The sequence below is a fragment of the Cebus imitator genome, unplaced genomic scaffold (genome assembly GCF_001604975.1).
Source record: "Cebus imitator isolate Cc_AM_T3 unplaced genomic scaffold, Cebus_imitator-1.0 Scaffold73, whole genome shotgun sequence".
NCBI lineage: Eukaryota > Metazoa > Chordata > Mammalia > Primates > Cebidae > Cebus > Cebus imitator.
Window position 1 is genome coordinate 3,606,317 of NW_016107388.1, and position 26,505 is coordinate 3,632,821.

General features: G+C 40.9%; 1 long non-coding RNA gene across 3 annotated transcripts in view; it reads right to left on the minus strand.

Annotated features, from left to right (window-relative positions):
* LOC119471770 overlaps positions 1 to 22,197 on the minus strand; it is a 241,325-nt gene extending 219,128 nt beyond the window's left edge. The window contains exons 1-3 of one of the 3 annotated variants that reach the window (XR_005200853.1): positions 22,000 to 22,087; positions 21,643 to 21,767; positions 20,007 to 20,290 (exon numbers count right to left, since the gene is read on the minus strand). This is a non-coding gene — a long non-coding RNA (uncharacterized LOC119471770). Of the gene's footprint in view, positions 1 to 20,006; positions 20,291 to 21,642; positions 21,768 to 21,999 lie in introns of those variants that run through there. The other 2 variants (XR_005200851.1, XR_005200852.1) reach the window with 2 other exon arrangements.
* Between the last annotated feature and the right edge of the window lie 4,308 nt (positions 22,198 to 26,505).

Genomic DNA, 26,505 nt, shown 5'->3' on the forward strand with positions numbered 1-26,505 from the left:
TGGTGGTGGTGGTGAGGTGGTGGTGGTGAGGGTGGTGGTGGTGGTGATGGTGGTAGTGGTGAGGATGGTGATAAAGCAGGTGGTGATGGTGCAGATGGAGATTCTGGTGGAGATGAGTGGCTCGCTTTACTGGGAAAGTAGGACACGAAGCGTGAGGTCAGCAAGACAGATACCTACCAAGAGTTTAATAATAGGGAGGACATTGCCTTAATATAGCAGAAATGAGACCCATGTGGAATTAATGGCCTTAATATAACAGATAAAATTTCAATATTGTTACTGATGGAGGGTCTTGACTACAAATCCAGAATTGGACAAAATGCACAAACAAAGCAATGAAGAATAAAGCAATGAAAGCACAGATTTATTGAAAGTATACTCCAGAGTGGTGGTGGGCTAGAGCAAACAGCTGAAGAGCACTGGTTACAGAGTTTTCTGGGGTTTAAATCACTCTAGAGGTTTCTCATTGGTTACTTGGTTACACCCTATGTAAATGAAGGAGTGGCTCATGAGCAGTCTGATTGGTTGCAGGAGGTGACCAATCAGGTTGAAGGGAAGTTACAAAGTTATACATAAAGACTTGGCCCATGACCAGTCTGACTGGTCTGATTGGTTGCGGGAGGGGACCAATCAGAGGTACCTTCTATTTTTCATCTGCAATGCTGTGTAAAGGGAGTAGCCTCTGATTCTTTGTTACTTAGATGTGGAGAGGTTGGGTTTTCCTTTTGATTCAGTTGTGGGAAGTCAGCACAAATTGGCCTTAGATTCCCTGCCTCCAGACCCTATTCTCCTGCTTAAATATGGAATTGACTTTGGGTGGACAAAGTTCTAAGCAGGATTAGGCCCTTCTGAGAACCCTGAAATGGCACTTTCTGTTCACTCCAAGGGTGGCTCTGTGGTGCAATTCACACAGCTATTAAAATTAATTTAATCAACTCAAAATAGGAAAGTGTTATGAACGATGTATCCTTCTCTGCCATTTTCGGAAAACATAGTCAGTGATGCCCAGACCTGTGGCACAGACCCCTTAGAGTCCACAACAGGGGAGAGAAATGTAGAGCAGAGAATAACACGTGTGCAGCCAGCATCACCATATATACTCAGTCCTGAACTGGTGTCCTCAAAATGCACTGCAATGTGTCCTCAGACTGCATTGAGCAGTTTCCCATGGTCAATCATTTTCTGTTCACTGACCATGTAAAACTGCAGATGTGGTCCTCTCTAAAAAAACTGTTACTACAAAATAAAGTCACACTCAAGAGGCAGTAATTTTGCATATTTATGGGAAATGAAAAAATGCATGAGGCCAGGCACAGTGGCTCACGCCTGTAATCCCAGCACTTTGAGAGGCTGAGGCAGGAGAATCACCTGAGATCAGGAGTTGGAGACCAGCCTGGCCAAGATGGTGAAACCCGATCTCTACTAAAAATACAAAAAAATTAGCTGGGCGTGGTGATGGGCACCTGTAATCCCAGGTACTCAGGAGGCATGAGGCAGGAGAATCTCTTGAACCCAGGAGGTAGAGGTTGCAGTGAGCCGACACCACGCCATTACACTCCAGCCAGGGCGACAAGAGCGAAACTTCATCTCAAAAAAAAAAAAAAAATGCATGAAGCCATTAATAACGTTCTTTATTTAAGGCATCCCTCCAAATACCACACACATGTGCATATGCATAACACAAGCTAAAGGCTACTGCCAAGATCATCTAAGTGTAATTCTCATCATATCTTCGTACTCACAAATCTTCAACAATACCCAGTGGGTCTGGGGTAGGCTGTAAGCCTCAAAACATACAAAAAAATTTTCCAAAATCTTCCTTAGTGCTCCGTCTCCCCAAACGTGCGCCCCATGAGAGCTGCTCAGACGTCCTGTCTTGTTTCCCAATCCCCCTCTTCCACTTCCTTTTTCCTAAACTTCTTCATGTCTCAGATTTTTTTTTAATCTTAGTAATTCCTATGTTCTCTGTAAGACAAGGAGACATTCCTCGAAGCTCCCTCTCTTTAAATAGTGTGGGAAGGGAAGTCAGAAAACAGCATTTACATTTCATATTTTAATTCTGGCCACAAAATGAACACCTAGCACCTGATATTCTACCTGGGTCCTTTACTATATCCTCACCCACAGAGCTGTGTTTGTTTCTCCAACTGTAGTATAAATTCCTTAAGCAATGAACCTTAGAACATTTGCTAAATGAATAAAAATTTTTACCTTTTTCAAAACCAGTCTTCTGTGCTTAGTATTAAATGTTGGCTTTTGAAAATGAACATGCTGATCAAGTGAAGGGGAAAGAAACTACAGAAACACAGCAGACGCAATGATTCAAGACACGAGAGTGGATACGAACCAAGAAGGGAACATTTCCGGAACCATATGGCAAGGAGGCCGGAAAGTCTATAATGTGAGTCACGGGGGAAGTCTCTCCTTGGAAAAATTCTATCAGAGAAAGCCTATAATTGTGGATATCACAGAGCGTCCTGGCTGGACTGCAGCAGGACTTTTGACTTCTTTCAACGTAGGGACCACCACCATCTCCCCCGGACAACAGCACTTCACTGAGCATCTACTATGTCCAAGTACTTTTCTAAGGGCGGGGGTAGATCTGTGAGCAATAGAGACACAATCCTCGGCTTTGTTCATTGAGCATATAAATAAAGAAGAGGAATCCAACATATTACACTGGAGATTGATAAGTGCTTTGGAAAGCAAAGAAACAAAACTGCAAGTAGGCAGAGCTGTTAAGAGCAGGGTAGGACTTGCGGATTTAACAGGGTGATCCAGAAAGACATTACTGAGAAGTTAGCATTCCAATCAGGAAGTGAGGGCTAAAGAAATCATGAAGATATCTAGGTAAGAGCCCAGGAATCTCATGGGGAGAGCTGGATTGTGGTTTAGGTGCTAGAACCATGTCTGGTGAATGTAAACTTCCAGGGTTAGAGAGAAGCCAAATCACAGACACTGACTTTCTCGTGGTCCATGAGAAAGAACTTAACCTGAGGAAGGGAGGAAACGTGCATGGTTACTGGGATCCAAATACAGAAAACTGTGTTAATGGTGATGGTGACTTCATACCCTGCCTGGCCACTGGACACACCTGTCCCTGGGGATGAGATACCTGAAAGCAGTATCCTTCACAAAATGGAAAGTGCTCTCCAACCTAAATACCTAATTTTTGGATTCAAGCAAACGTGATGGGATAGGCCAAAACATAATTAATCTAAACCTAAAAACTGAACTGATGAGCACTTTTACATAATTACTAAAAATGATGAGTTGTTTATGGAAATTGTAAAGTATGCAAACACACAGAATACGTATGCCCATATATTTAAATATACAAAAAAAAGGCAGAAAAATAAATGGTAGACAAAATTTCTAACTCTTTTTTGAAATGAATTTTATTGTGTGTATTTCAGGTTTCCCACATGATATTATAGGAAACATATAGGTAGTAAAATAGTCATCATAGCGAAACAGATTAATGTGTCTTCATCTCATGTAGTTACTTTTTGTGACAGGAGCAGTTAGAAACTACTTATTTACAAAAATCCCTAATACAATTTTATTTACTATAGTCTTCATGTTATATTAAGTCTGTAGACTTGTTCATTCTACATATTGACTACTTTATATGTTTGACATATATCTCCCCATTTCCTCCCCTACCCTCACCCCTAGTAACCACTAATCTATTCTCCCTGTATGTGTCTAACATATAAGAGAGATTACATAATATTTTTATTTCTGTGTCTGGCTTATTTCACTTAGCATAATGTCCTTCATCTTTATCCATGTTGTGGCAAATGGTAGGATCCTCTGTAAGACTGAATAATATTCCTTTGCTGTATTAGTCTGTTCTCATGCTGCTATGAGGAAATGCCCAAGCCTGGATAATTTATAAAGAAAAGACGTTTAATTGATTCACAGTTCCACATGGCTGGTGGAGGCCTCAGGAAATTTACAATCATGACAGAAGGGGAAGAAAACATGTCCTTTTTCACAAGGTGGCAGGAGAGAAAAGTGCCAAGCAAATGGGGAAAATCCCCATAAAAATCATCAGATCTCATGAGAATTCACTCACTAATGAGAACACCATGGGGGAACCACCCCCATCTAATTACCTCCAACAAGGTCCCTCCCCCAATATGTGGGGATTACAATTCAAGATGAGATTTGGGTGGGGACACAGAGCTGGACCATACCAATTGGTAAATATATAACACATTTTCTTTATCCATTTGTCCATCAATAACACTTACGTTGTTTCCGTATCTTGGCTATTGTGAATAATGCTGCAATGAATATTTGCATCATTCACATCTTTACGAGATGGTAAATTCATCTCCTTTAGGTATATACCCAGAAAGAGGATTTCTGGATCATGAAGTAATTCTATTTTGAATTTCTTTGGAAACCTCCATACTGTTTTTTGTAATGGCTGTATCAATATACATTTTCACCAATAGTGTCCTGTGTCCCTTTTCTGTACACCCTTACCAACATGTATCTCTTGTCTCTTTGATAATAATCACCCTAACAGGTCTGAAGTCATAACTAATAGAATTGTGGTTTCAGTTTGCATTTCCTTGATGACTAGTAATGTTGCGCACATCTTCATATATATGTTGGCCATTTTTATGTCTTTTTTGGAGAAATGTCTGCTCAGGTCCTTCACCCATTTTTTTAATATTGGGTTATGTTTTTCTGCTAGTGAGCTGTAAGACTTCTTCATAAATTTTGGAAATTAATCTCTTATCAGATATGTGGTCTGCAAATATTTTTCCTGTTGATTGCTTTCTTTGCTGTGCAGGAATTTTTAGTTTGATATAGTCCTATTGATTTATTTTTACTTTTGTGGCCTGAGCTTTTTGGAGTGATATCCAAAAATATCACTGTCCATGACCAATGTCAAGCAGCTTTTTCCTTCTCTCTCTCCTAGGAGTTTTATGGTTTTAGGTCTTACATTTAGGCCTTTTACCCATTTTGAGATTTTTGTGTATGGTATAAGAGTGCAGTTTTATTCATTTGTGTATGGAAATCCAATTTTTCCAGAACAATGTTTCCAATAAGTCTCTCTTATTGAGGAGACTGTCCTTTACCTATTATGTCCTCTTTATGCTCTTGTCAAAAATTAGTTAACTGTATATGCTTGAATCTATTTCTGGGTACTCCATTCTGTTCCACTGTCTATGGTTCTGTTTCAGTACCATATTGTTTTGATTATTGTAGCTTTGTAATATAATTTCAAATCAGGAAGTATGTCTCTAATTTTATTTTTCTTAGTATTGTTTTGGCTATTCAGGCATTTCTGTGGTTTCATACAAATTTTAGAGTTTTTTTTTTTCAATTTCTATGAAGAATAACATTGGAATTTTGACAAGAATTTCATTAAACCTGTATATTGCTTTAAGTAGGGTGGTCATTTTAACAATATTAGTTCTTCCTATCCATGGACACATTTATTTGTGCCTTTTCCAATTTCTCTTATCAATGTTTTACAGTTTTCAGCATACAAATCTTTCACTGTATTAGATAAGTTTATTCCTAAGCACTTTTATACTATTGAAATGGGACTGTTTTCTTGATGTTTTCCCAGCCTGAATGTTATTTGGGTATTGAAATGTAACTGATTTTCTACGTTGATTTTATATCCTACAAATTTACTGAACATTTATTAGTTCTAAGAGTTTCTGTGGAATCTGCAGGGTTTTCTGTATATAAAATCATGTCATCTGCAAATAGAGATAATTTTTCTTCTTCCTTTGTCATTTGGATGCCTTCTATTTCTTTTCTTGTCTGACTTCTTTTGCTAGTAGTCAGCACTAGGTTGAATGAAGCAGTAACAATGGGCATTCCTGCCTTGTATCAGGTCATAGTGGAAGAGCTTCCAGTTGTTCACCATTGATCATTATGTTAGCTGTGGGTTTTTTTTACAAATGGCCTTTATGTTGAGGAACTTTTCTTCTGTGCTTAAACTGTTAAGAGTTTTGATCCTGAAAGATCAGAAAATATCCTGAACTTCAAAAAATGTTTTGTCTACATCAATTGAGACACAGAATTGAGATGTCAATTGAGAATAATCATAGTTATTTTCCTTCACTCTGCTAATGTGATGTATCACACTGATTTGTGTATGTTAAACCAAACATGCATGCCAGCAATAAACTTGGTCATGATGTATAATCTTTTTGATGCATTGTAGAATTGGGTTTGCTAATATTTTATTAAGGATTTTTGTATCACCATTCTTCAGAGACATTGGCCTGTAGTTTTCTTTTTCTGTGGTGTCTGCCTGGCTTGGGTAGCGAAGTAATATTGCCCTCATAAAATATTTTTGAAAGTATTGTCTGTATCTCTATTTTTTGGAAGAATTGAAGAAGTATCGGTAATAATTCTTCTTTGAATGTTTGATAGAATTCAGCTCTGAAGCCGTCTGGTCCTGGGGTTTTTTGGTTGGAAGGTTTTTAACTACTTCTTTATTCTCTTGATTTGTTATAGGTAAATTGAAGCTTTCTATTTCTTTCCGATTCAATCTTGGTAGGTTATATTTTTTCTAGAAATTAATTTTTCCCCTCTAGGTCATCCCATTTGTTGGCATACAATTGTTCAGAATAGTTCCTTATAATTCTTTTTATTTCTGAGGTGTATGTTGTAATGTCTCCACTTTCATTATTGATTTTACTTATTTGAGTCTTATCTCTTTTATTTCTTAGGTTAGCTAGAGGATTATTGATTCTGTTTATTTCTTCAAGGAGTCAGCTCTTGGTTTTATGAATTTTATCTATGGTTTTTCTGTGCTCTATTTGATTTATTTCTGTTCTGATCTTTATTATTTCCTTCCTTTTGCTAACTTTAGGTTTCATTTGCTGCTCTTTTTATAGCTCCTTGAGGCATATTGTTAGGCTATTTATTTTGGAGCTTTCTTCTTTTATAATGTAGGCATTTATTGCTACAAATTTGCCTTTTAGAACTACTGTTGTTGCAGTTCATAGGTTCCAATATATTATGTTTCCATTGTCTTTTGTCTCCAGATATTTTTAAATTTCCCTTTTGACTTCTTGGACCCATTGGTTGCTCAGGAACATGTCTAGTCTCCACATATTTGTGAATTTTCCAAAATTCCTCCTGCTACTGATTTCTAGTTTCACACTGTTGTGGTTGGAAAAAATGTGAGATATAATTTTAGTCTTCTTGAATTTGTTAACACTTCTTTTGTGGACTGACATAAGGGCTTTCCTGAAGAATGTTCTGTGTGCACTAGAGAAGAATGTTTATTCTGCTGCTATTGGATTGAAAGTTCCATATATGTCTGTTAGGTCTATTTGGCCTAAAGTGAAGCTCAAATCCAGTGTTTCCTTATTACTTTTATGTCTGGTTGATCTATCCATTTTAGAAAGTGGGGTGATAAAATCCCCAGCTATTATATATATTGCTATCTAGTTCTTCATTCATGTCTATTAATATCTGCTTTATATACTTAGGTATTCTGCTGTGTGCATATATACTTATAATTGTTATCTCTTCTTAATAAGTTGGCCCTTTTACCACTAAATAATGACCTTCTTTGTCTCTTGTAACAGTTTTTAACTTGAAGTGTATTTATCTGCTGTAAACATAGCCATCTCTGCTCTTTCCGTTACTATTTGTGTAGAAGATCTTCTTTAATTCCCTTTCAGGCTATGTGTATCCCTAAAGCTGAAATGAGTCTCTTGCAGGCAGCATAAAGTTGGATGTTGGGTTTATATCTATTTAGACACTCTGCCTTTTAATTGGAAAGTTTAATCCATTTATATTCAGTTTTTATTGATAATAGTTATTATTGATAGATATTGACTTAACTCCTGCCATTTTGTTAATTGTTTTCTGGTTGTTTTATAGATTATTTTTCCTTTCTTCCTCTTTTGTTGTCTGCCTTTCTGATTTGGTAATTTTCTGTAATGCTTAGCTTCTATTCCTTTTTCTTCCTTATTTGTGTATTTGCTATAGCTTTTTGCTTTGTAGTTACCATGGGGCTTACATAAAACATCTTATAGTTATAATAGATTATTTTAAGATGATAACTACTTAACTTTGATCACATACAAATACTCTAGACTTTTAACCTCTCCCTCATCATCTACAATTTATTTTTTTGTTGTCAAAATTTACATCTTTTTATATTGCATATTTCTTAGCAGCTTAATGTAGCCATAATTATTTTTGACCATTTTGATGTTTAACCTTTATATTAGACTTGAAAGATTTACACAACACAACTACAGTAAAGACATATTCTGCATTTGACAGTGAATGTGCCTCTACTGGTGAGTTTTATATTGTCATATATTTTCATGACAGTAATCATCATCCTTTTGCTCCTGGCTGAAGAACTCCCTTAAATATTTCTTGTAAGGCAGGTCTAGTAGTGATGAATTTTCTTAGCTTTTGCTTCTCTGGGGGAGATTTTATTTTTCCTTTACTTCTGAAAGTCAGCACTACTAAGTGTAGTATCCTTGGCTAACAGGTTTTTTTTTTTATTTCAGCACTTTAAATATATTGTTTCATTCTTTCCTGGCTTGCAAGGTTTCTGCTGATGAATCTGCTGATCGTCTAATGGAGATTTCCTGATGTATCATTTGACATTTTTCTCTTTCTTCTTTTTTAATTCTCTCTGTGTCTTTGATTTCTGACGTTTTGATTGTAATATGCCTCAGTAAGACCCTCTTTGTGTTGAACCTGTTTGGAGATAATTGAGCTTCGTAAATCTGCATGTCCATATTTCTCTCAAGTCTTGAGAATTGTTCAGCAACTTGTTTGTTAAATAAGTTTTCCATGCCTTTCCTCCTCTTCTCCCTCTGATGATCCCATACTGAAATATTTGTTTATTTAATGAGCGTCTCATAAATCCCATAGATTTTCTTCACTCTTTTTCCCCCCAACCACGTTATTTCAAAAGACATCTTTTCAAGTTCAGAGATTCTTTCTTCTGCGTGGTCTAGTCTGCTATTGAAACTGTCAATTTTTAAAATTTTATTCATTGAGTTATTCAGCTACAAGATTTCTATTTGGTTCTCTTTTATGAGAGCTACCTCTTTGTGGACTTTCTCATTCAGCTCATGAATTTGTTGAATTGTGTATCCGTATTCTCATTTCCTTAAAATTCTTATTTTTAATTCCTTTTTAGGCAATTTCAATTTCAATTTCTTTGTGGCCAGTTACTAAGGAATTACGGTCTTCCTTTTGTGGTGTCGTATTTCCTTGCTTTTACATGTTTCTTTTGTCCCTACATTGATGCCTGTGCATCCAGTAGAACAGTTGTCTCTTCTAATTTTATAGAGAGGCTTTCACAGGGAAAGACTTTCATCTGCAGATGAGTCCTAGGGTGTCAGGTCAGCAGGGTACTTGGCTCTGGTTCTGAGTGGGTGCAGTAGTGTAGTCTCTGTGTAGCTTCTTCAGCTGTGACCAACATCAGCAATGACTGTGAGTACCTCATGTCTTAGACTCTAAGAGTTTGTGCCAGTGGTGGTGGCATGGTAGATTGTCAGGGTTCTTGGTGGCAAGGGCATTAGGGGCTCTCCTGTTATTTCCCCCACAGTGGGCACACTTAGCTGAAGGGATCCCTGTTCGTATCAGATGTGACATGGGCCACAGGCAGCCACAGCATCTCTGTGTTCAAGGGCACAAGTGATTGGAATGGCTGCAGAACTGGGGTCCTGGGCTCAGTGTCTTGTTGAACTACTGTGGCACCTGTGATGTGGGCACAGGTTCATTCTCTGAGGCACAGGTGGATGCATGTCTCCCACCAAGCCAAGGACTGTGACTCTGAGGCATTCCCCAGTAGCTTGTGCCCAGGGTTCAGGGATGTAGCTGTGACTCTAAGCCTGGAGATCAGGGCACAGCATTGGCATGGCTCCAGGGAAGAAGGCATGTTCCAGAGGCTCAGTCCCCAGAGAGCAGGGGACAGCTGCAATTCAGGTCCTAGAATCAATAGGGCACAATGGCAACTCAGGCATCAGAAGTGAGGGTACTGCATAGTGATGACTGTAGTCCCAGATCTGTGGAATACAGTAGTAGGTCAGTCCCTGTGAGGCCAGGTGCAGTCGCAGAAGGACCCCAGAATAGTGGAGCACAGCTATAGCTTGGGCTCTGGGAAGCAGGTGCCACTTCTGAGGGAGATGTGTGCCTCATAAACTGAGACTCCAGAGGGCTGACTCAGATCCAGGAAGGTAGGGCACAGCAGCTGTTCAGCCCAGGGGTGGGGCAGCATGGCTCAGCCAAGGCTCTGTTTCTCTGGGGGCCAGTATGCCACATCAGCTCAGCACTGTGGGGTGTGGCTGCCCTGCTGGGCTGGGACCCAGGTGCCTGAGATACAGACTGCCATAAGACCTTGGATACCAGGGATGTAGCTGCTCTCCTGGACCAAAGTTCCAGTTTCCTGGGGGCGGGACATTGGGCTAGTTCAGGCTCTGAGATGCATGGCTGCTCCACGGGGCTTGGCTCCAAGTAGCTGGGGCTGGAGCACAGCAGCAACTTGAATGGGGAACATGTAGTGGCTTCTGGGTAGCTTGTTCCCAGGGGATAAGGACTTGCTGTGGTTCAGCTGGGGAATGTTGACTACCATGTTTGAGATCATGGTACAATGGTGCTGGGCCTCGGGGATAAAGGGATACAGTGGTGACTGGACCCCCAAGCAGGACACACTCCAGCAGTGGCTCTGGTTTTAAGATGGCACAGTGCAGTAGCAGCTTGGTCTACAAGAGGGGAGGCACAATGGAAGCTCCTCCTTTGGAGCAGGGCAGCTATGTGAACTCCAGGCAGCTCCCTAAGCTGAGCTCAGAGCCCTTGGAGACTGCAGGATTCTCCAGTAGCGAAGACTGCTGGTGTCCACAGCGGTGGTAGGCGCCACTGGGTACCTCCTGCTTACCTTTTCCCCACAGGGAGGAGTGCTTCCTGGTTCTGAACTGAATAAAAAAGAATGGGATGGCACAGGTATGGTGGTATGGTTCTTTCCCTTCTTTAAGAGCCCACACTTAGTGTAAGTGCTCCACAGGGTTTCTGCCATGCCTGCTGTACTCCCACACTCATTCAGCCATTCTGGTCAAAGTGTAGTTGTTTATTCATTGTTTATTCATTTTTGTGGGGCTGGGCCAGGACATGGGTGTTGGGCAACTTTAGTCAGCCACTTTGCTGATGTACTCCTCTCTAACTCTTAATATGATTGTGAGTAATTTAAACATCAACAAAATTAATCGAGAATTAAACATGTCTCGGTAAATTACAAACTGTAAGGCAAAAAGAACAGAAACACTGGTGGCCACATACCAGGCTTTTCCTTCCTAGCAGATACCAAACCTGGTCACTGATGGAAAGGGTTCCTGATCTAACATTTGATGTAAATCTTCTAGTGCCTACCATTATATCGAAATAGCATAATAGTTTGATTTTCGGTCTGGCTATCAGGAAAATCACACTGATTATCAGTTCTGAACAAGATCTACTGTCACTTTGCTATAAAAAGTGAAGACATATTAAAAATGTATGACAATCTCAATAGAGAAGAGTAGTGCTGGAAGAAAACTTTCTAAGCCATCATTAATTAAAAATAGATAAATTTGATTAATCACATTAGAAAAAGATTGGATTAGCTTTCCATTCTTTCTGTGGAAAATATTACAAGAGCATTGTCAATAAAGAGGTGCTCAAAAACATATTAAAAATAATATAGAAATAGGCCAGGCACAGTGGCTCACACCTGCAATCCCAACCCTTTGGGAGGCCGAGGTAGGCAGATCACTTGAGGTCCGGAGTTTGAGACTAGCCAGTTGGAGACCAACATGGCAAAATCCCATCTCTATAAGAAAATACAAATAATAATAATAATAATAATAATATAGGAATATAAAGGCTGTTGGTCAATAAAAACAATTTTAAAATGAAAATATTATCTGTAACTTGTTTTGGTTTCAATATATGTCTGCAATTTTAAATGCGTAATTTCTTGTAATTATATTTACTCATTCTAAATAAATATTTGTTCTGGAACCTAAATTTGTATTTATCATTTTGTATTATTATCTCAGAAAGGGCCCCCACAATTTTATAAGCTTCGGGCTCCCCAAATACAGCTCTGCACACAGATAATTGTCTTAAAATTTGTTTGCAGTGTTTTCCAAGTCATTACTATGAATTTGACCTCACACTGCTCTGCAGTCATAGAAATTTCCTCTCAGGACATTCAGATGCCACAGGTGCATTATCAATTCATCTTCCTGGAGAATCTGTCTCAGAACATCCTCCCTGTTCCATTCCGCACCGGCTGGCTTCTAGCTCTACAGAACTATCATCCTCAAAATTCCCTCGCCCACATTCTGGGATCCCGTACCTCTGTCTGGTAATAGATCCCTGTTTCCTGGATCCCACATTTTCTTCCTTTTTAGTTTAATCCCTCAGATTGGTGGAGCATATCCTTCAGTTGCTCTGGAGATAGGAAATCTGGAAGTTAAAACATTTTTGACTCTTGCATATTTTCAACCATCTTTATTCAGCCTTCCCACTTGATTTGATAGTTTGGCCGTGTATAAAAATCCAGGTTAGACCTAAGTTCCACTGTTTGTGTAAGATAGTCCTAACTCATTATATTTTGTGATTTTTCCTCTTTAATCTCTCTTTTTCTCTAAGCTTAAAGAATCATTGTTATTTTTTGTCCTCAGAACAAAACTACAGGTGTGCCTAACTGTATGTGTTTTCATTCTTGTAGACAAACCCCGTCAGACTAGAAACCTGAGGCTCTCACTTTCCTGGAACTATCTTGAATTGCTTTGTTGTTGATTTCTTTCCCTTAGTATCCAATTGTCCTACTTTTTTCCTCCTATATTTCAACTCTATACATTTTCTCCATTTGGAAAGAAGGCTCCTCAACTTCACCTCCTAATGTTTCCATGGAGTTTGTATTTTGCCATCATGAAATATAATTTTAAACATAATAATTTTAAAAATCATTTTTTTAATTATTTTTATTTCCAAGAGTTCTCTCGTCATTGTTCTCCAAGTGCCCTGTTCCATGATTGTATGACTTTGGGGACATTAATATAAGTTGTGGGGACATTAATATGAGTTCTTCTTCTTTACCATCTCCATGTCTTTCAAGCTGCTTTGCTGTTTGCCAGTTTTGCTTACTCCTCATTTCTCCTTGGGTAGCTGGGGACATTTAAGAGTGACGTATTGGATGGCTGATAGGGCTCTGGGTATGGGAGTGGGCTTGTTGACTTGGAGAGCTGCACTGACAGGTGGTCTGCCACTGTCAGCATCTCCAGGAGCTTTCTTCTTGGGTGCAGATCCCAGGAGGGGAATTTCTGGATGATAAAGGCCTGGCTGCTATTCTTGCAGGAGGCTGGCAGGGGGAGAAAATGAGGATGGGAATCTCAACCTGCAGAATGCAAATATTCACTCAATCCACTTGACTTGTGGGTGTGTACACTCAGGTGAGGCTAGGGTCCTTCAGCAGAGAAACCTTCTTGTATTACCAATTCCAAAAGATAAACATGTGTCATCGGCTTCATCTGCTGCTCGTCTCCTGCACTATGTGAGGGAGGGAATATTGAAGATTTCCCTCTATTTCTATGAATCTCCAACCTCCAATCAGGCTCCTCTATGTCAACTGCCTCACTTCACTCTCCACTTCTAAAATTATCAAGTACTCCCAATTTCTTAGCTATTGGGAGATTCTGCCCTACTGATTAGATTGGCTGTCAACTTTCCATCTATTGTCTTTAGATTTTGAGGGTCCGGCTAAGTTATTTACATCTCATTCATCGATACCCCGGCTTCCAGGCTTTTTAAATTTATCTTTATTATTTCTGTGGGGATTTGGAAAAAAGAAAAAGTACATGCATATGTTCAATCCACCATCTTTGCCTGGAGATGCTCCAGATGGATTTCAGAGATACAACATCTTTTACATGTTCCATTCTATTTACCTCTGTTGCCTTTCCTTCACATTGTTTGTTATTCTCTCTTTTCTGTTCTCATTTTTGTAATGTTTTCTTTGGTCTCCAGGAGATTTCCTTTCTTGCATGCTTATTTGACCTGTACTGCTTTTCAACTTGTGTTGTCTTTTTGAGATAATTTGGATCAATTCTCCTTTATTTACCACGTGCCCCACCATCTCTGACACCCACCCATATGTTCCTTGGAACTCAGGCTGGGGAGTTGGTTATTTTCCATTCTCCTACTCTTGTTGAACTTGACCACATGGGGAGGAGTCAGGAGCTTCCCCTTGGGTTTAGGAGCTTAGGGTTGGTGGACTGGGATTCTTCACTTTAAAATTCTGCATCAATGCTCTGGCTACATCCCTAGAGGCACGTTGGGCCCTTCCCACAATTCAGTGGAACCACATTCACACAATCTGCTCCAGGCCTTCCCTTACCCTGTTTCAGGTTTTCTCCCCAGGGATCATATAATTCCCTTCCTCATGGGTGGGGAAAGGGCAGGAAAACCAACAGGTTGAGGTCCTGAGCTGCTCTACAGCAAGGGAGAAAAATTTCTCCTGGGGTCTTCCCCGCCTTCATCACTTTGGCCTCTGCGGCCTAAAGAATTGTGTCTTGCTTGCTTTCATTTTCCTTTCTGCTATTTGCTAAGATAAGAATTAGCTTTGATGATTCTGACCTTCCTACCTCCTCTTGTTCTCCATCTTTTCAGCCCAGGAAAAACACTGAAGTTCCGTACTCAGGGATCTTCTCCTTTCCTTTGCCATTTGTGAATCGTTCCTATCTTCTCTGCAAGCTGGGCAATGGTGGGAAAGTTTTTCAGGTTTCATCTTCTCACCTCACCTCACTCAAATGTCAGGGTGAGGTGAAGTTTTGTCTCTTTCCCTGGTCTCTACTTTCAAAGTTTACAAATCATGGCACAATGTTACAATAAATTTTTGATTTTTTTAAAGTGTTGTTTTGTACTTTTAAAACTTCATTCTATTATCTTACTGTAGACATCACCAGTGCTATTTAAGGATTAATTTTCTTTTCCTTTTTTTTTTTTTTTTTTTTTTTTTTTTTTTTTTTTTTTCCAGACAGAGTCTTGCTCTGTTGCCAGGCGCCAGGCTGGAGTACAGTGGCGCAATCTTGGCTCACTGCAATCTCCGCCTCCCAGGTTCAAGCAATTCTCCTGCCTCAGCCTCCAGAGTAGCTGGAATTACAGGTGCACGCCACCATGCCCAGCTAATTTCTGTATTTTTTTTTTTTAGTAGAAACGTGGTTTCACCATGTTGGCCAGGATGGTCTCGATCTCTTGACCTTGTGATCCACCCCCCTCGGCCTCCCAAAGTGCTGGGATTACAGGCGTGAGCCACTGCACCCAGCTTAAGGATTAATTTTTAACATTTTCTTTCTGAAAATGTTGCCAACTTGTTTCTTCAGTTTCCTCACATACAAAATATGGATATAATAATGCCTACCTGGCAGAGATGTTGTGAAAATGCAACGAAATAAGTATTGTGAGGCATTCTGTGTGTTCCTAGATTAATAATGAAACCACACAAGACTACAGCCTAGAAACCAGAGATACTGTGTCTCTCTAGACTAATAGTACATCACTCAACAAAGTCAACAAAGATAGGTAATACCAAATGGCAACCATCATAATAACAACTGATCCAGGAAGGGATCATCAGCAGATATTAAAATCAATGAGAGTTTTAAAAACCAAAATATTTACATACCCCAAAATAACTTTATACAAGGTAAAGTTCTTATAAAAGGAAAAATCGTAGCTTTGCTATGATGAAGTACAGTACATATCATCATACCCAAATGAACAAACTAGTAATGTGGCAAATCTACCTGTGTGCTTCCTGATATCCAGGACTACAAAGAACACAATATTACTTCTATGGAATTCCTGCCAAAATGAATAACTTGAATCAAATCATGACGAAACATCATAAAAACCCAAACAGGAAAAATGTACAAGCTAGCTGTTGTCTCTGTCCACAAATGTCAGGCTCATGAGAGAGAAAGACTTAGAAAATGTCCCTGATTAAAAGAGACTTAAGAGGCCTGACAATGAAATACAGTGCATGGTCCTGCATTCAATCCTGGACCACAGTTGTTTTGCTCTGATTGTCTTTACTGTGATGAATATTATTGTGTCAACTGGTAAAATTTGAATAAAGTGTATAGGTTGTGTTACTGTTAATTTCATGACTTTGATCTTGTATGGTGGGTATGTAAGATTAGGTACATGTGTTCAGGAACATACCCTGAGATGTGCTGCAGTAAAGGGGAATCACATCTGCAACTTATCACAGACATTTCATCATGAAAAACAGAAACATACATCTAAATATACACACACACATACATACACACGGAAATAGAGATGGATGATAGGAAGCAAATGTGGTCAAAGGTGAACACCTGGGGAATCTGAGTGACCCAGGAATGATTTATGCTACAACTTTTGTACTTCTAGCTTTTTCTAAGTTTGAAATTGTTTCAAAATAAAAGGTTTGAACTATCAGTACTAAGGCGTAAACCCCCTAGAGACAGGTCTGTTTCTGAAGCCGCAATGAGGAAAGTTGTGGTTTGGCATTTACATCCTAACATCAACATTTAGTAGCTTTATGATCTTAAATGTTTATCCTTACTTCTCTGAAAATCTCAGTTCCATTTCTGTAGAATAAAGGTAACAGGAACAACCTCTGAGGGCTTTTGAGAGAATTAAGCGAGACGGCACATTCAAAGCACTGAGACTCACCCTGCACAGAGAATGCTCAGATATTTGTTGTGAGAATGAATGACAAGCACCGCCAAGAGGGAAGGAGTCGGGGCAAGGGCTGTTCCCAGGCCCAGGAGCACATGTTCACATCATTCCTTCCCCGGTCTCATATCAGAGCCAAGATTTAAGAGATGAAGGCAGGCCATGTGACAGATAAAGAAGGAAGGAGGAAAAGAAGGCAGAACCAGATGTGACCCAAAGACTCAGCACTGTTTTCCAGAACTGACCTCAGGAGAAGGTGCAAAGCAGAGCTGTGGGGATGCGGCCAGGCAAGTCCCTCTTTCCCTCACTGCCCCCTGAGCAGTCTGAGAAATGTAAAACTAACCCATCATTTGATATTTCTATCACTTCCCCATCTTTATTCTCAAACTGTAAGTATCAACTTATCTGAATTTTAACCAACGTTTTAGAAAAACAAAATCCCCAAAGTTCTAGTGGGGGTTTAATGCTCAGACTTTTTCTGTAAGATAAACAGTAAAAATATCTTTTTCAAAAAAATGATTTTTTCCAGATTCTTCCAAGTACTCAAAACAACATGCAACCCCTAACTTTAAGTTACCTTGTCTAGACCCAATTACTGTTTTAACCAGTCGGTACGTTATCACCTCAGAACTGTAATTATGTTTATGCCTTTTGAACAAGCTGATGAAAAGAAGCATTTGCTTAAGGTTCCCATCAATGAATGCAGAGCTTAGACTAGTCTTTAGCTTATACAAACGTTATGCTTATTAATTCAGAATATTCATTCAGTTATTGAAACATGATGACAAAACTGTACAGTGAAAGACTGATTCTCTATTATCCATGTTAGCATTGCACAGAAATCCTTTGGCTCAGGAATAACTGTCCGAGACTCAGGATTCATATATCTCTTTGAATTTTTAAAACGGTGATTTAGGTATCAAAACTGTCACATCAATGCTCTGAATACACAGATTATAAATTATCAAAATAAGTCCATTCTGATTAAGAACTCTCCAGCTGGATTTCAGCTTAAGAAATTCAAGCACTGCCTATGTGAAGTCCAGTCCACGCCAACAACCACAGCGTCCTTTTTAATTAAAAGCCAGTGAGATGACTCATGCCACCTGTTTCATTGATCCTGCTATATTCCTATTTTGGTCAGGGTTCTCTTTGGGGGGTGAAAACTTTTATGAAAACAAATAGAAATATTTATTCAAATTGATTACTACTATTTCACATCCTGACAACTACATTTCCTACTATAAAATCATATGTTAACTGTAATAACCCAAGGATTATTCAAAGTGACAATCGCAGTGGCAAATGTAGCTGGTAGAAGGGCCAGTAGCTAGAGAAGTTATTGCATACTTTCACACATCAATGGAAATAGCCTTTCTAAAATTTGTTATCGACCCATAAAAGTAGATCCTTGAAAATCTGCCTACTTAGATACATTTCAATGGAATGTTTACATCTCAATAAGTATATTGAACAAAATGAAATGTAACAAATCCAGGGAGAGGAGAATGGTGAGGGGTGGGGGAAGGGGTGGTCACCATACTTTTATGGCTGGATCCAAATAACACATGATTAATTGTTGCAGCTCTCTAGACTTTGAGTTCAATGTGGATCTGATAGAGAGACTTCTGCAGAAGCCCTGTACTCAGACAGCAATCTGCTCCCACTTACAGAGCTTACCAGTGGGATTTGCAAGCTGTCCATATTATATTGCCTTATTGGCCATCATTCTAGTCACTCATCAATCAGCTGTGAAGACAGGAGTAAAATAAAGGGGAAGAAAAGGTGATGGTGTAGCTGCACTGTCTGCCTAGGTGAGGTGAAACCTTTCCTTTTAAACACAATAAAGAACGTAATCAATGTTAAGCAGAGGAACCCTTCACAACCCACAGTACCAGAGATTCCAACTACTGCCTACTCTGTTGTTCAGAAACTCTTCCTTTAAGCAAAATGCAGCAAGGCTCTAACCATGGATTCCCAGTGGGTTACGTGAGAAACAAGATGTGGAGAATGATTCTCACAGGCCAGCGGGCATGTGAGTCAGCTGGGGTCCTGAGGCATCTCTCAGAGATTTGGGGGCAGTCACTCCCTGGTGGGCAGGCGATCAGGCCTTGAAGGAGTCCTTGGGGACACCCAGGGTAAGAGTTTGGGGCTCTAGGAACTGTGAGAAGAGTTAAACAGAACCCAGAACACATGATGTGGCTTGTGGCCTCCCCCCAAATGCAAATGAGAGCTTGACAAACGGAACCCGCAGGCACCCAGCTGAAGTCTTAACACCCAAGCAGATCCTTTTGTGAAATCCATCCCTCTCTTCACCACGTCACTCACATTAGCCTGTTACATGAAGTCTTTTGTGTTTTTCCCTTTACTACACACATGACTCATACAGGGAAGCAAAGTGAGCTAAGAGTTCAAGGGCACTTTTGACTAGAACCAGATGAATTGTTGCAGTTGCCTGGGAAACCTCTGAAGACAAGCATACTTGATATGTCAAATATCTGCAGTTAACATGAGCCAAAGTCATCTAGAAGGTAACTCCAAGAAAGCTAATGGCATAAGAGGGACGTTTGGCTTGTAAAAGTAGTTCCAATTTGTTATGTGCTCATGAACTTTTGAAAAGGGGAAAGGATTTTATCATCCTAATTAGCGTAGAAGAATGATGGTCTTAAATGCTAACTTTCAGATTACAAAATAAAATTTAGTGAAAAGACATTTAGATCCCCTAAACATTTATGCATAGACCATGAAACTAGAGTTTTATAATAACCATGGAACAAAATATAACATGTTCCCATAGAATTGCCCCCTCAGATTCTTTGGAATTCTGTTCCAGTGTAGTGGGTTTTTCTTCCAGACTGCCAGTATAAAATGTGTGTCCGAGGTAGAGTATCACACGTGTTTTATTATAAAACAAAGAATGTTTTCTGTGGCAATTCTGAGAAGAAAAAAAATTAACAAGTAAAACAATGGACTTTCGTTTTGCATCAAGGACATATGCATTTAATGGGAAACTTTCTAAGCTGCATTTTGCTTCGAATGCTCTGTTGTGTAGGGATTCTTAAGCAAATCTGAATTTGTGATTTTTGCAATATTTTTATCAGAAAAAATCACTCCGAAAAGTTGCATAATAAAAAGCTGTGCACATGACTAACACTAGGCTTCACATAGTTTTTTGTCATAAAATAAAAGGAAAATCGAAGTGAAAACATCTCTGATGACCTCAGGGAATTAAAAATCTGTCCCTTGCACCTCAATCCTTCCATATTGAGGGGCCCTTTTCGAGATTAACATGTTTGGGGAGTTTTGTTATTATTTCAGAGATCTATGACTTTGGAGGAAGACGCTGTCCAGAAAGAAAATATCTACTTTCATGCAGATATTTTCACTTCAGGTGTCAAGACGACTGTCTGGAAACGCCTCGGAGAGTTCATTGCTCTGCACTGCCCTCTGCTGGTGAGCCTGTGTAAACGGTTTCCGGAAAAAAGTCCAGTGCGGACATCGTTTCTCTCCTACATTCCCACCCCAATTCATCAACGCGTTGCTCAGAGGTCTGGATTTCCTACGGGGCGATGTACAGAGCTGAACTTAAATTCAAATAGTTTAAAGGAATAATCAAAATAAAGCCTTTTTCATCTTGGAATTTTTTATTTTCATTTCGTGTTGGAAATAGAGGTTTTCTCAGCCAACGCACAGTCACAAACTAAGGACTCTGTCTCGCCTAAAAGGTTTGGTTACACAGTCAGTAAGAAAAATGATGTTATTTTTGAATATATTTAATGTAGGGCTATGTTGCTAAGAACGTCATTTTTATCTTGGCCGCATGAACATGGCTTACAAAAGTATCATTTCTTTGGCATAAATTATTTAGATTGATCTGAGGGAGCCATTCCTGCTAATTTGACGGCAATTTACCTGAAATAGTTAGAAAGATCAAGGCTCCAAGTTGTAGGCAACAAATGCAGCCACCAATCAGAAGCTCTCCCGGGCTGGAACACCGCTGTGAGCCTCACTGCCTGCGCCCCTCCAGTACAAGTGCTTTCCTTAACCACAGTCATGAGACAGAAAACTACACAGTCCTGAGAACAACAGCTAATTTCTATGCGAGCTGGAGAAACAATCTCGTCATAGTGCTAACATTATGTGTATATATCGTACCAACAAATAAAAGTGGTTATTATGCTTTGCTTAAGAAAATCATCTACAATCCCAAGTACTGCGTAGTGACCAATGCAATCTTTGTCCCTCTGAGCCTCCTTTAAACACCCATTCAAAAGTCCCAAATAAGGTTCATTTTCAGCAACCTAAATTAGCTAGAGATTTTTTTTAATCTTATGGCTCAAAGAAAGAACCATGAAGTTTGATTCCTCAGAGCCCACATTCCAGTAAACAGTCATATAGCATGCATATGCTGCAGGTCTCCTATAGCGACAAGCAAATGGTTCAAGTACTCAACGTGTCTCCATATTTGATGCTTATTATGTGAAAGCAACAGATGTACTTCTCATCTGAGCACAGAAGAAGCGATGTTTTAAAAAATCCTAAATAGAAGATAAGTCAGTCCCAGTGCAAATATAAATCTAAAAGAAATTCCATACTGTACAAGTGACTGTTGCAATATTAAATACATTGACTTTTTAGCAGAACTGTCTGCTGAGTATCATACTCAGTCAGATGCCCTCAACCTGGTGAACACGTCTTTGGCTGCATTAAAAACAACCCAGGTGGCTACCGATGGCCACGGGGGACACAGGGCTTCCATGCCCATGCCCAGGAGACAGAGGGGCAAAAGGTGAGCCTTCCATCCTCCCTCTGCCCGTCCCGCCCCAGTGGTATGTGTTTTCTCTCAAAGTTCAACCCAGTGTGATGTAATAAAATAACCTAAATGTACTTTTTCCAATATTTTTTTCTTACCTTTACCTGGCGAATGTCTACAGGTGTGTCGAAAGTTATCTTTTCCTGGATGTGTTCCAAAATGCTCTTATGCTATTTCTCTTAGGATTTCTCCACGCTGCCCCATTCAGAAATTTTATTATTTTCTAAAGAAGGAAAAAAAATGTGACATGAACATTATCATAAGAAAACCATTGATTTTCAATCAAAGCTACACAAATGCCAAACCAATGTGAGTATCACCTTCCACAACGCTACCAGGCACTGGTTTTTGTGTGGGATGATGCCAGGAATCTCTCTTCATGTGGCTTTATTAAAAGCCATGGTTTCTGAGATGTCAAACAGCCACAGTTACCTCAATCATTTTTTTCTCCTTACCTCTAGTATTCCCGTGAGGTCACATTCAGTTAAAAACATCCTGCCCTTCTCCCTACAAAAAGGTTCCATAGAATCAGAACGCAGAGGCGCTGCAACTTGCTAACTTTGCTCTGTGTTATTTACCAACCGCACAAAGGAAATGCTGTCTATTCAGAACTCATTTCAAAACTCTTTTCACTGAGAGTGAGCGAACAAGCGGGCTCATGTCCCGAGCCCAGTCACATCTCCAGCGGTCCGGTGATGGCCGTGGGGCCGGCGCCGAGTGGCACGGCCTCTGCGTTGACCCACAAGGGTCTGTTGTCCACGCCGCGCGGACCACACAGGCCGACGGGAGTCAAGAAAGGGGGAGGGGCGGGGGCTCTTGCACTTTCTCATCCCGAGTTTCTTTGCTTGTTTGCCCCAAATATCTGGCGGGAGGCAGCCCTCTCCCCTCCAGGCGCCTTCATCCTGGACGTGCAAGATGTCCCTCCAGTGACAAATACAGAATCTGCTCGGTGGGCCTGGGTTCGAGGCCCGACCTCATCACTGGGTTACGGCGTGTGGGTAGGTTGTTTAAACCACCTGGAATTCAGTTTCTCTTTGTGTTATGGTGATAGTGATTGTACCTGGCTCACTGGGTTTGACGAGTAACTGGATTTTAGGACAGACTCTCTCTCTCCATCCAGCTGAGGCTGCAACAGTCAGATCTTGGTAGGAAAGTTACCCTCCCCACGTGCCACAGAGTGCGGAGGAAACAGCCCAGGGACTTCTTTAACGACTCCGGATCCCTCAGCCAGATCATGGAAATGGAAAAAGCTCAGATTAGAAAGAGGAGTTTCTAAAGGGACCTCCTTGACCTCCTGTCCCACGTTCCCAAGGCCCATGGAATAGGGGCTTCAAGGCTTTTTCCTGCAGCTGGGAGACAGGAGCCGGCCACACAAACCCAAGCAGACCATGTGGCAGGGTCTGTCCCAGAATCTGCCTAAGACAGCAGAGGAGGTGGCAAACAGCTTTGGGGGCAGAGCCAGAGGCCATGGACAGATGCAGGCAGCACAGACTGCACCTGCTGAGTGAGGGTGGGGTGGAGGAAGGAGGAGAATGAGAGTTCCCAGGAAAAGTTGTGTGTCCTCGGCCAGCAAGAGAAATCCTGTCCAACGTGTGCAACCAAGGATCCTTGGAGGTAGGAGGAGACCCAGGCAAGAAGGGGCTGAGGGTCATCCATTGGACAGCCAGGGCTGAGGAAGGTATCCTATCGTCCGGTGACGACCTGAAAGAAGGGAGATACACCCACCAGGAATGAGGGAGCTGCAAGAATAAGGGAGCTGCTGGGGGCTTCCAAAGCCTCAGCGCTCCGGAGAGTCCATCATAGAGAGCTGACCCAAACCATCTGCCAGATCAGAAAATAGGACACCAGCCAGCCAGGTTAGAAGAGGCGGAATTTCCTACCTCTCCTTCCTGCATGCACCCAACATGCGCCCTACGACCATAGCAGTTGCGCTGAGATGGCATGGGAGCAGGGGCAGGGAGAGAGCAGAGCCTCCTCCTCCTCAGCCTCCCCCCTCACTGCAGGCACAGACAGGACATGCAGGGGCAGAGGTAGCTAGGCCAAGGTCAGTTTCTGATTATTACATGGGACCAGACACTGTTAAGTGCTGAAATGAAACTGCTTCTGTGATTCCAGTTGACCAGAAGACTTTCTGGATTGAGAGTGGAAGAAGAGCCATGGGCCCTGCCAGAGTTTTCATCCAGGGGTCATGGATGTTGGGTCCAATGAGTAAAGTTTACCAGAACAAAAGAACAAAATTTAGTTGTATTTTGGCTCTGTTTAGTTGCGTTTTTTTTAACGTATCAATTACTTGAACTGCATATGATAAACTCCTCTGCTGGACTGGAAGCTGCAGGAAGACAGAGACCCTGCAATTTCTGTTTCTTGAGATTTCTCCAGAGTCAAGGACCTGGCCCATGGCAGCCAGCTAGCTGTCCTGCCTGTTCTTATTTGGCTGTTTTATTTTAAGCTATGCCTATTCATTTTAGTCTTTCTAGAGTAATCTAGATCAATATATTTTTGCTCAAACTTCTTGACTGCCTCTAAGACATTCCTAACACTACATTAGTTTTTCTTTATGTACCTTCTCCAAAAGCTCTCTCTCTCTGCCCCTCTGTCTTTCAAACAACCTTATATATCTGTAACATTATACCGCATATACAAGGCACAAGTTGGGTCTTATGCAAGATCTGATGGTTGGCAATCAAAAGAAGACTAATCAAAGAACACCTCAGCAAGCTTACTGGAGAAGCTCAAGGCACATCACAAAATCCATCAAGATTTTTTTCTTGTGAGTTTCTCTTTGTGGATCAACATTGATCTTTTTTCCAGAAAAAGAAAAAAACACACCAGAACTTTTTCCAGCCGTTCCATTCCTTTTACACCCTACCCCATCCCACATGCTAAAGAATTTCCAAGAAGGGCTTCACCAGCTACTTCTCCACTCTGGGTTGCAGATAAGTTCAAGTATTTTGAATGGCACAGAAGCGATTTCACTTTGGCCAAAAGAGAAACTCAGGGGAATGAAAAAACATCAAAGGCAAGCCTACTTGTGAGCTTCCCAAACTGAGCGAGTTTGGGTGCAGCATATGTAGTCTCAGTTTTGGAAACCACAATATGCCATTCATCCCTAACTAGATGACGGGACAGAAATGTTGTTACTGAACCAACCAAGGAAAATATGCTTGCTGATTACCCAAAACAAACTTGCAAAATTCAAATTTTCAAATGGGAAAATTCTTCTTATGTATAATTTTGAACTATTTTTTTTCACTTGCTAAGTGAAGATGAGGCATATTTGGAAAGATGGGGCTCTTACCTGATAATATATGAATCAAGAACAAAAACAATGGTTGCTTAAGAAAATTCCAGAATAACTAAGCAGAATTTCTTCCTCAAGATGAGAATGGGTGTGTGTGGAGAAAGAGTGGGTGATGTCAAGGATACCGACATTAAAACACAGACCTTTGGGGCGTGTGATTTGGTTCAGCCAATGAAACACAACTATTGATTCCTTTTGTTACTGAAAACCTTTCATCCATTCATTAGGGAACCCCATTCACAGCACCTCTCTCCTGGGCTGTAATGCGGTCTTCTCTCCTAAGAGCTGATGTTGAGGCCCAGGTAAAGCTGACAAAGAAAGCTGAGGAATTTCCACTGGGGCCACCCCAGGGGCACTGCCTTGGGAGACACAGCCACAGGGCTTTCCTACTGAGGGCAGCCTCTTGACTCAGCTCATTTTTTCTAATTCTCCATCTCCCTCCTCACTGAGAAAAAAAGCCATAATAGAGACTCTTAATCCGTCCAAATACAAATCCTACTTATTTGTCCATCAGTTATCTCTGGACTTCCAAAGCACATCCACAAAGCATTTTATCTACAGGTACCTATTGTTGAGGGCTAGAGTCTTTGGAGAAGTTGAATTTGCCGTAATCTATCTATACACAAATACTCATCAGTCAATAAGAAGCTATTACTATGAGCAATGGCGGAACATTCCAGCAAGATGGCAGAATCTAGACAGCGTTCCACAAAATGTGCTGTGAGATACTGAATTTCTGGCTGCTTCAAAGTGTTTATCACTCGCTAAAATGGCCATTTTATTAAGTACTCATTTTTTTAAAATATCATTACAACAGTCATATAGTTGTCTTCTATTCAGAAATAACTGCTGCCTAGGATTTGGAGTTTGCCGTTTATTTTGTTTGGGTTTTTCCCCTGGAATACTAGATTTATTTGAATCAGAGAATGAACAGCAAAGGTTGACCTAACATTTATCCTCAAATCGTGGCTCCTAGGGGAGTCAATATGACAAGATGATAACCTAATAATTATTGGAGGAGAAGACATTTTCTCTAAAAAACTGCGCCCAAGCAAAATAGGTAATGATTACTCATGCTCGGATTCCATAGCTTTAATTATCAGCTTCTGAAGATGCCTTTTGGAGGCTGCAGGCAGCACTGGCAAAGATGAAAAGAAAAAGAAAGCGTTTTGCTGGCAACTTATAAAGTACAACTAGCACCCCCATCTCCACCGCGCGGCAAAATGCACAGCCTCAGCAGGTCACGCGGGATCAGAGCTACAGAATGGGCGTGAGAAGCTGGCCGGGCCACAGCGGCCACGTGTCTCCAGCACTGTGAACCCAGGACGAGGGAGCCCACACATTCCTGATTCTTTTCCCTTGAACCATGCCAATTTTTTTTTTTTACTTCTTTGAGAAACCCGTGGGTGGGCACAGATGGGAAGTGGGAAGCTGCAAAAGGGAAGAAGATGGTATTGGAGTGGAGCGCGGAGCCAGGCGCGCCTCCGCAGGCGCGTCCTCGAACACCCAGATGGCAGGGCCCTGCGCTGCGCTCCCCGGCCCCGCCGCCTCCGCCGCGCCCCCTAGAGGCCGCCAGCGCCGAGGAACCGGGCCCGGAGCCGCCCCGCCAGGCCTGCCTACTGACAACAATAAGCCCCCTGGCTGCCGCTCAGCATGCAAC